Below are 8,346 nucleotides of genomic sequence, written 5' to 3'. Positions count from 1 at the left end.
TAAACAAAAACAAATAATACCTAAATATTGTCTACCATTTTGAGTTGTGTGTTCAGGAAGTATAAAAACTATATATACCTACTTAAATATATAATGTAAGTAAACACAAAATTTGGCATGTGTGCGCTCAGTGGAGTAGTTAAATTCAAATCATTTTTTTCGGTGATTTTGTAGGGACGTAACATGTCTATATTATAATAATATATCGTTGTTTGAGGTACAGAATTAATATTTACTGTATTAGAAAAATTCTAAAAGCTGTAGTAATAACCTAATGTGTTTACCAACTAGACGCCAAGCTCAGTCGCAATGTGATTTGTAGAGGAAAACCTGCTTATAAAACTACTACTAGGTACAACTAGACACTCGAATGGACATTATTTCGTAAAACATTGTAGGTGTGTTGAGTAATATTAAACACTAGCGGACGCCCGCGACTTCGTCCGCGTGAAACTCGATATAAACTTTCAACTACCCCTATCTTACCCCAACCTTACCCCTACCTCACCCCCTAAAATTTCAAAATTTGTTGTGCCTCACTCGGCATAGATAGGTATTATGTGTCGCGGACTTTTTTGTAGATATTTAGAAGATCTACAATTAATTAGAACATTTTGTGGTTCGTTCGTGGCAGAGTACGTTAAGCCGTCGGTCGGACTTTATCATTAACAACTGTTAATGATCGTTAAAGAATTTAATATTATCACCCTCCAATCTGGTCAGATGGTCCTGTAAGGAGGGAGGCCTAGGCCGTTAAAAAGGGCTGATAATGATGACATACATATCTATACGCACACAAAACATGTTAATTGAATTAGAAATACGAAATATGTGATAACATCTATATTGTGACGTCACGTTCTAATTCAATTTACTCTGGAACATTATCACAACACGTAGGTAGGCGATATGGAAAGGCGTAAGATATGGAAATTTTAATAATGTATATGAACAAAATTATACAATTCTGTGCCACTTTCTGAGAAATAGGTCAGAAAAAAATAATCATATTTACCTTATCTTTTTCGCCAGTCAGCTATTAATTTCCAGCACGAAAATAAAATAAAAAAAATACTTGTGGCACTCAGGGACGGTCGCGGTAAAATTATTGCATACCATTTTTTATTAATTTACAAGCAATTATAATTATTTATTTATGCAGTATTTTTTTTCTTTGATATTAATTGAAGTTACACTTTTTTAACGTGGGGACCGTTATGAGAACATATTAAAAAATGTCTTTACGTTGCTGGAATCGAATTACATATTTTTTCTGTGCTCTGGTTTAATAACTTTTGCTTACTTTCACACAACTTGTCCAGTTGATTCGATATGATAACGTCGAAATGTGTTAACTTGATGCAGGGCTTTAGTGTTAGATTTATTTTCGTTACGGAATTTCTTGATTCGGTCGCGGCGATAAAAGCTATGCAATAGCTTAAAACCGGCCACGGAGTGTCAGGCTATAGGCATTGTAGGGTTCCGTAGTTGTCTTTCACCAATTCTGACTTACTCGTAGAATAACGGTTCTGGTTGCTCAACTACACCTATAATAAATTTTAATTTCTTGTTACCATGATATTTTTCCTTCCAATTTCTTTATAACATGATGTTAATACGACCACAATATTCGAACGAAGTTTTTTTAAGCGATGGCTTTAAATAGGACCTTGGAGAAGGACTATTTCGTTATCACCCATATACGGCTCACTGCTGAGCTCGAGTCTCCTCGTAGAATGAGAGGTGTTAGGCCAATAGTCCACCACGCTGGCACTATGCGATAGACTTTACACACGCAGAAAATTAAGAAATTCTCTGGTATGCAGGTTTTCTCACGATATTTTCCTTCACCGTTTGAGACAAATGATATTTAATTTCTTAAAATGCACACAACTGAAAAGTTGGAGGTGCATGTTCCAGACCGGATTCGAATCCACACCCTCCGGAATCGGAGGCAGAGGTCATATCCACTGGGCTATCACGGCCTCTACTACTAATTAAATATTTTAAAATCAATATCAGTAGGAAATATTAAACGACAAAGGCATGAGCATGAAAGGCTTAGACCAATACGAAATATTATTAGTCACGTATGAAAAGTTTGTTTAGAGTTATGCCAAAATTCAGCAAACACGGTTTCCAAACTTGGATTGGTTATTTGGGAATAAATCATCAATAACTTAACCGAACTTTATGCGTAATTGCTTTGTGGGCTTCTGCCGAGACTACGCCGATGTTTGGATTAACGATCCCATCACAAATTATATTACTACTGCTAGCAAACGCCACGGGGTTTTACCCGCCTATTTCGTGGAAATATGAGGATAAAACATAGCGTATTGTCGTCAGGGATGAGTAGGATTCTATTGGTGAAAAAGAATGTTATAGTTTCAGAGTTGCAAAGTAATGCAAACAAACAAACAATCAAACCTTTCCTTTTATAAGATTAGTACAGTGTAAATATACAAGAGAGCCGTGATAGCCCAGTGGATATGACCTCTGCCTCCGATTCCGGAGGGTGTGGGTTCGGATCCGGTCCGGGGCATGCACCTCCAACTTTTCAGTTGTGTGCATTTTAAGAAATTAAATATCACGTGTCTCAATCGGTGAAGGAAAACATCGTGAGGAAACCGGCATACCAGAGAATTATATTAATTCTCTGCGTGTGTGAAGTCTGCCAATCCGCATTGGGCCAGCGTGGTGGACTATTGGCCTAACCCCTCTCATTCTGAGAGGAGACTCGAGCTCAGCAGTGAGCCGAATATGGGTTGATGACGAAATATACAAGATGGAGCTATAGCCCAGTAGACATGACTGTTCCGATTCCAGAGGGTGTGGGTTTGAATCCGGTCCGGGGCATGCACCTCCAACTTTTCAGTTGTGTGCATTTTAAGAAATTAAATATCACGTGTCTCAATCGGTGAAGGAAAACATCGTGAGGAAACCTGCACGCCAGAGAATTTTCTTAATTCGCTGCGTGTGTGAAGTCTGCCAATCCGCATTGGGCCAGCGTGGTGGAATATTGGCCCAACTCCTCTCATTCTAAAAGGAAACTCGAGCTCAGCAGTGAGCCGACATGGGTTGATGGTGGAGTGATGTGATACAAGATGTACCATAATTAATGGATAAAACTAATTACTTTTCATGCGATAATTATTTTTCATTCATTAAGATAAAATAAACATTAACAGCATAGAAAAAAATTAAAAAATCCAAAAAGAAATATAACTTGGTCACCCTAGGGTTTTATCAAAACTAATCAAATTAGTTTTAGATAATTAGGTGGTGTATATGCCATTTGCGTTTTAACCATTAACCAGCGGACGTCCGCCACTTCGTCCGCCCTTAGACCTCTTTAATCCGGCTCTATCGCAAAATCCGTTCTTAGTGGATAACCTTCTAACTATAAACTACCTCCCTGCCAAATTTAAGCTTTGCACATCAAGCGGTTTTAGAGATTTCATGATATTAAGATTAATGAAATGATGATGAAAATGGGACACTCTGTATATTGAAACCGACTTTATTATTGTTCTTATCTCACTTTTTTCCTTACCAGAATTAAATATAACGAAAAAATACAAAAACAATCGCTTTACAATTTTAGAAAACTATAAATTTAGAGTGAACTTATATGTTGCGCTGAGCAAATCCACATGTTCATATGAAAGCGACAGATTTTACGCTCGTTTCGTGTTCTTGACAACAGCTGAAACAAGTTTTATTGTTATACGTTAGTATGAGACCCATTGATATGTTACAACATCAAGATATTTCGGAATAAAAACTAATTTATATGAATTCATATTTTTATAGTAATACTAGCGAACACCAGCGACTTCTTCGGCGTGAAATGTAGTTTTTCAAAAATCTCTCGGGAACCATAATTTTTTTTCGGGATGAAAAGTAGCTTAAGTGTTAATCTAGAGTAAAATCTATTTCCATTCCAAATTTCAGCAAAATCGGTTCAATAGTTGCGGTGTTAAAGAGTAACAAACATCCAAACAAACATCCTTACAAACTTTCGCGTTTATAATATTAGTAGGATTATTGCGTCAACTTCTTCAAACAAACAAAGGGACTTCGTCTACCAGAGCGAAGTTAGACGGAAAATAACGTTTTTGACATTTTCAGTAGCTAGCGTTATCTCTAGAACTGTTTACCGTTTTGCTTAGTAGGAGATATTTTAATGTTAGCTAATTTAATCGATGAAGATGAAGAGCATGATGATGAATGTGTCATTTATTTCTGTTACGAAATCATTGGGACCAAAGCTTTGTATGTCCTTACTCCTTCCACATTACGATCCCGCCTTTTTATAATTTTATAGGGTTTATCGGTACACGTAAATTAAATTTGTCAGCTTTTCCTTGAAGATTACCTTCTCATACAAATTGGAAAAGCATTCATACAAATTGTAAACTGGATTTTAGTTCAAAATCATTATTTTTATAAAAAAATCTATCTGTACTATACTGTATACTTTATAATTCGACTCTGTCTTTCTAGAGGTAATAACAACTTAATGACTTCTGAATGCTAATACGCAAAACTTTAACTTGTTGACTCAGCATTTAACCTTTATTTTAAAACATCTCTCATTAGTTGAGCTTTCTGGAGCAACGGTCGGTAGGTCTACTTGTTGGTATCTAAATCAGCGAAATCGGCTGTTGTTTGGTGACAAAACCTTGCTAATTACATACAATAATAAAGACACTTTTTTTCAGAGATAACAAGCTTATGTACTAATACGTGGTATAATCCCCTATATATCACCTATATCTCTAAACTATTTGGCTGAAACTTGGAAAGGCCAAGTTTCAGCCAAATAGTTTCAGTAATTGCGACGTGAAGGAGTAACAATCATACTGTACACTGTAAAAACCCTCTAACTTACCAATTCCGAATTTCACTGAATATTTCTTACAAAAAGAAATGTTCAGTGCTACATAGCCCTTGACTCGAACCCAGAACATCGCGATCTTCTTAACCACTGGACCAACGACGCATTTTCGAGCGACGAAAAACAACAAGAAGATTAACAATTCGACATGTATATTTTCTTTATGCATGAACACGTGTCTACTCTTATAATTAAGTACATATTAAGACATTAATATCATTTCGTTAACCCACTAATCTTATTTCCATCACACTCACATATGCGGGGTGCGTAGGGTATAATATCGTTTGAGTACATAACACAACTAAACTTTAATGAAAAGTTTACCCTAAATTGATAACCCCACCTGCCACCCAGTTTGTGCCTAAAGGCTCAAAACAAATTGGGTAGCTTTAACTATATATCACAGCTTATTGATAATCTAGTTAATTATTATTTAGACCTAAAAAGCTTATGCGAGTAGGTCGGATTTTAAATCGGTATTTCGATCTTTATCTATTGGGCTGTTTTGATTTGGATTTTTTTTAGTTATAGGCAGGGGTGTAGCCAGTTCCGTATCAATGCCTCAATAGCTCAACGGTAAGAGCGGTTGGATTCATCACCGAGGGATGGTGGTCCTCACCCCGTCGGTCTATTGTCGTACCCACTCCTAGTCTTTCCCGACTAGTTGGAGGGAAATGTGAATATTGGTCATATTATAAAAAATATGGCAAATATTCTTTTAAAGGTTGAAGAGGCAATGGACTTTTAGGTTTTTGTTTAGTTGAAGGGGAATGAAGAATCTACATATTTAACATGACTAACATTATTCAGCTGTTCCAAAAACTAGCCTGGATAAACCGAAAAACAGACGGACAGACAGACAGGCGAAAATTTTTAAAAAGCTTGAATATGTTTTAGTATCGGAAAAATCACAGTTATTTGACGTGGCGCAGTGGTATGCGGGGTAGATATACAAGACGAAGGGTTCGATCCCCGGCTGGGCCAATTTATGTTTTCTTAATTGGCTAGTAACCACCCTACCGGCAAAGACGTACCGTCAAGCGATTTAGCGTTCCGGTACGATGTTATGTAGAAACCGAAAGGGGTGTGGATTTTATCCTCCTCCTAACAAGTTAGCCCGCTTCCATCTTGGATTGCATCATCACCTACCATCAGGTGAGATTGTAGTTAAGGGCAAACTTGGGAAAAATAAAATGAAAAAAGAAAAAAAATCACAGACAGACATTTTAATTTTATTTATTTACTATTGGCGTTGATGATACATACCTACCCAAGTTCCATTTTAACGTAAACAAAAATGCTCGAAATAATCACAGCGCCATATATCCTGTGTAGTCAATTCGACCGCTGGCGGTGGATCCTTAATTTAATTCCCTTGCGGAATCTTACGGCTTAAGACAATGACTTCCTGTCGGTTCTGAGGCTTATCCTTTATGTTATTTGGTTTACTTTCGGTAGCCTTGGGGCGAAATACTTAGCAGGGGCGTAGGTACCGCCGTATCAGCTGTATCAATGATAGGGGGCCCCCGGACTATAGGGGCCCCTTACGTGTGAAAGCAAAAATTAGTAAAATATAGGAAGTCCACAGTCTTTTTTTTTCTTGTTTAAGCGTGCGCCCAAAAGCTGGAAACATTCTACACAGGTTATGTCTGAGAGGAGACTCGTGCACGACAGTGAGCGAATATGGGTTGTTAATGATCTACAGAATGCAACACCGGGATTGCAGAACCTGCGTGTAGTTTTTACTAGCTGAATCTTTGCTAGCCCATGCTCTCATAATAAGTAAGTAGGTACCAATAGTTGCAACGCTCATTTACGTAAGTAATGTTAATAACTCTTCATTGAATCAAGCCAAGTCATATATTGAGTTAATCCAATATGTGGACGCACAGCGGTTCATCCAATAAGGTTTGATGGGGGAGAGCTTAGCTCAAGGATAACAATTACGCATAGAATGGGTCTTGCGCAATGACACGAACATATTATCAAGTCCGGGGTTAATCCTAACTCGACAAGAACATAGAGATTACCTACAAACATTTATTTTAAGCGACTTCAAAAAAAGGAGGAGATTCTTCTCAATTCGACGCATTTTTTTTTCAATGTTTGCTTCAAACTTCATCATTTATTGACCAATTTTGAAAATTATTTTTTTGCTTGAAAGAGTAAACTTCCAGATTGGTCCCATTTTATTTTCATGAAAATCGGTTTAGTATTTTTGTGTTGAAATCTAAAACAAGACCTCAAGCATCGAATTTAGACTTCGTAAAGTCTAAATTCGATGCTCGAGGTCTTCTATTTAGATAGCTTAGACGGCAAATTAAATTCAAATTTGGTAATTTCATAGTATTAGGGTTAACTAAATGTTATCTTATAGTCTAGGTACTAGATGTGTAAGCATTTGTTACGCATGTCTAATCTTAGATGGGTAGACCACAACAACTGTCGCGTTCAATCTATGGTCTACTTGTTAATGTCTTGTTCAATTTAGTCATGTATCTACTAGATCGTAATCCTGGTATTTAAGCGGCAAGCAGTCACCTAATCCAGGGCTTAATTAATTAAGTCGCTTCGTAGATACCTAATAACAATTTATAGAGTCTTTGTTCAGTTAATAGTAGGTAGAAGAAGAAGAAGAAGAAGAAGAAGAAATATACTTTATTGTACATTAAAAACAAAAATAAACAATAACTTATAATAACACTTAGAAAGTAATGTACAAATGGCGGTACAATAATTATTGTATTTTTGAAAACTTGATAGATATTTTTATAAAAAATCTTTTATACTTATTTATTTATTTTTGCCCTTTAAATGTTCTATTTAAAGGTATAGCAATTTCCAGATTGCCTCAAGGATATTTTTTTGTAAAAAAAAGCCCCCTTCCCCAGCCTGGACTCCAGTTTTGTGGGTAGCATGAAGAGGTACAGGACTTGTATAAGTGCGTTACGGGTAACAGCGACAATGATTGTACCATCATTTTGTGATAAAGGAATCACCTCCCAGGACTTGTGACCTTGGGTAGGTTTAAAGGATCCTTTCAGAATGCATCAACCGTACCCATGATATCTGAAAAACACTTTAGCAGCGAGACGGAATTCGCGCTACTTAACAAAGAACTGAAATCAAGTCGTCAAATACCCTCTTATTTATTACCCGACTGCAAGAAGGGTTATGGTTTTCGCGCGTATCTTGTATGTAGGGTTATTTTATAATGAATATTGATACCACTCGTACCTACTAGAGGAACTCGTAGCACTAGTCTCAAATATAACGTACCTACCCGAAAATGTCTATCAGCTCTCGGAATTTAATAATCCGTGGTCAAAGAAAGAATTGTCCCTTTCTATCTATGTAGGTACCTACACCACATTGCAAACTAAAGAAGAAATAACTGATATAACGAACGGGCATCACCTTTGTGTAAAAGAGAATAAAGA

This window comes from Bicyclus anynana, chromosome 20 (assembly GCF_947172395.1).
Source record: "Bicyclus anynana chromosome 20, ilBicAnyn1.1, whole genome shotgun sequence".
Lineage (NCBI taxonomy): Eukaryota > Metazoa > Arthropoda > Insecta > Lepidoptera > Nymphalidae > Bicyclus > Bicyclus anynana.
This window is presented reverse-complemented; position numbering follows the sequence as displayed.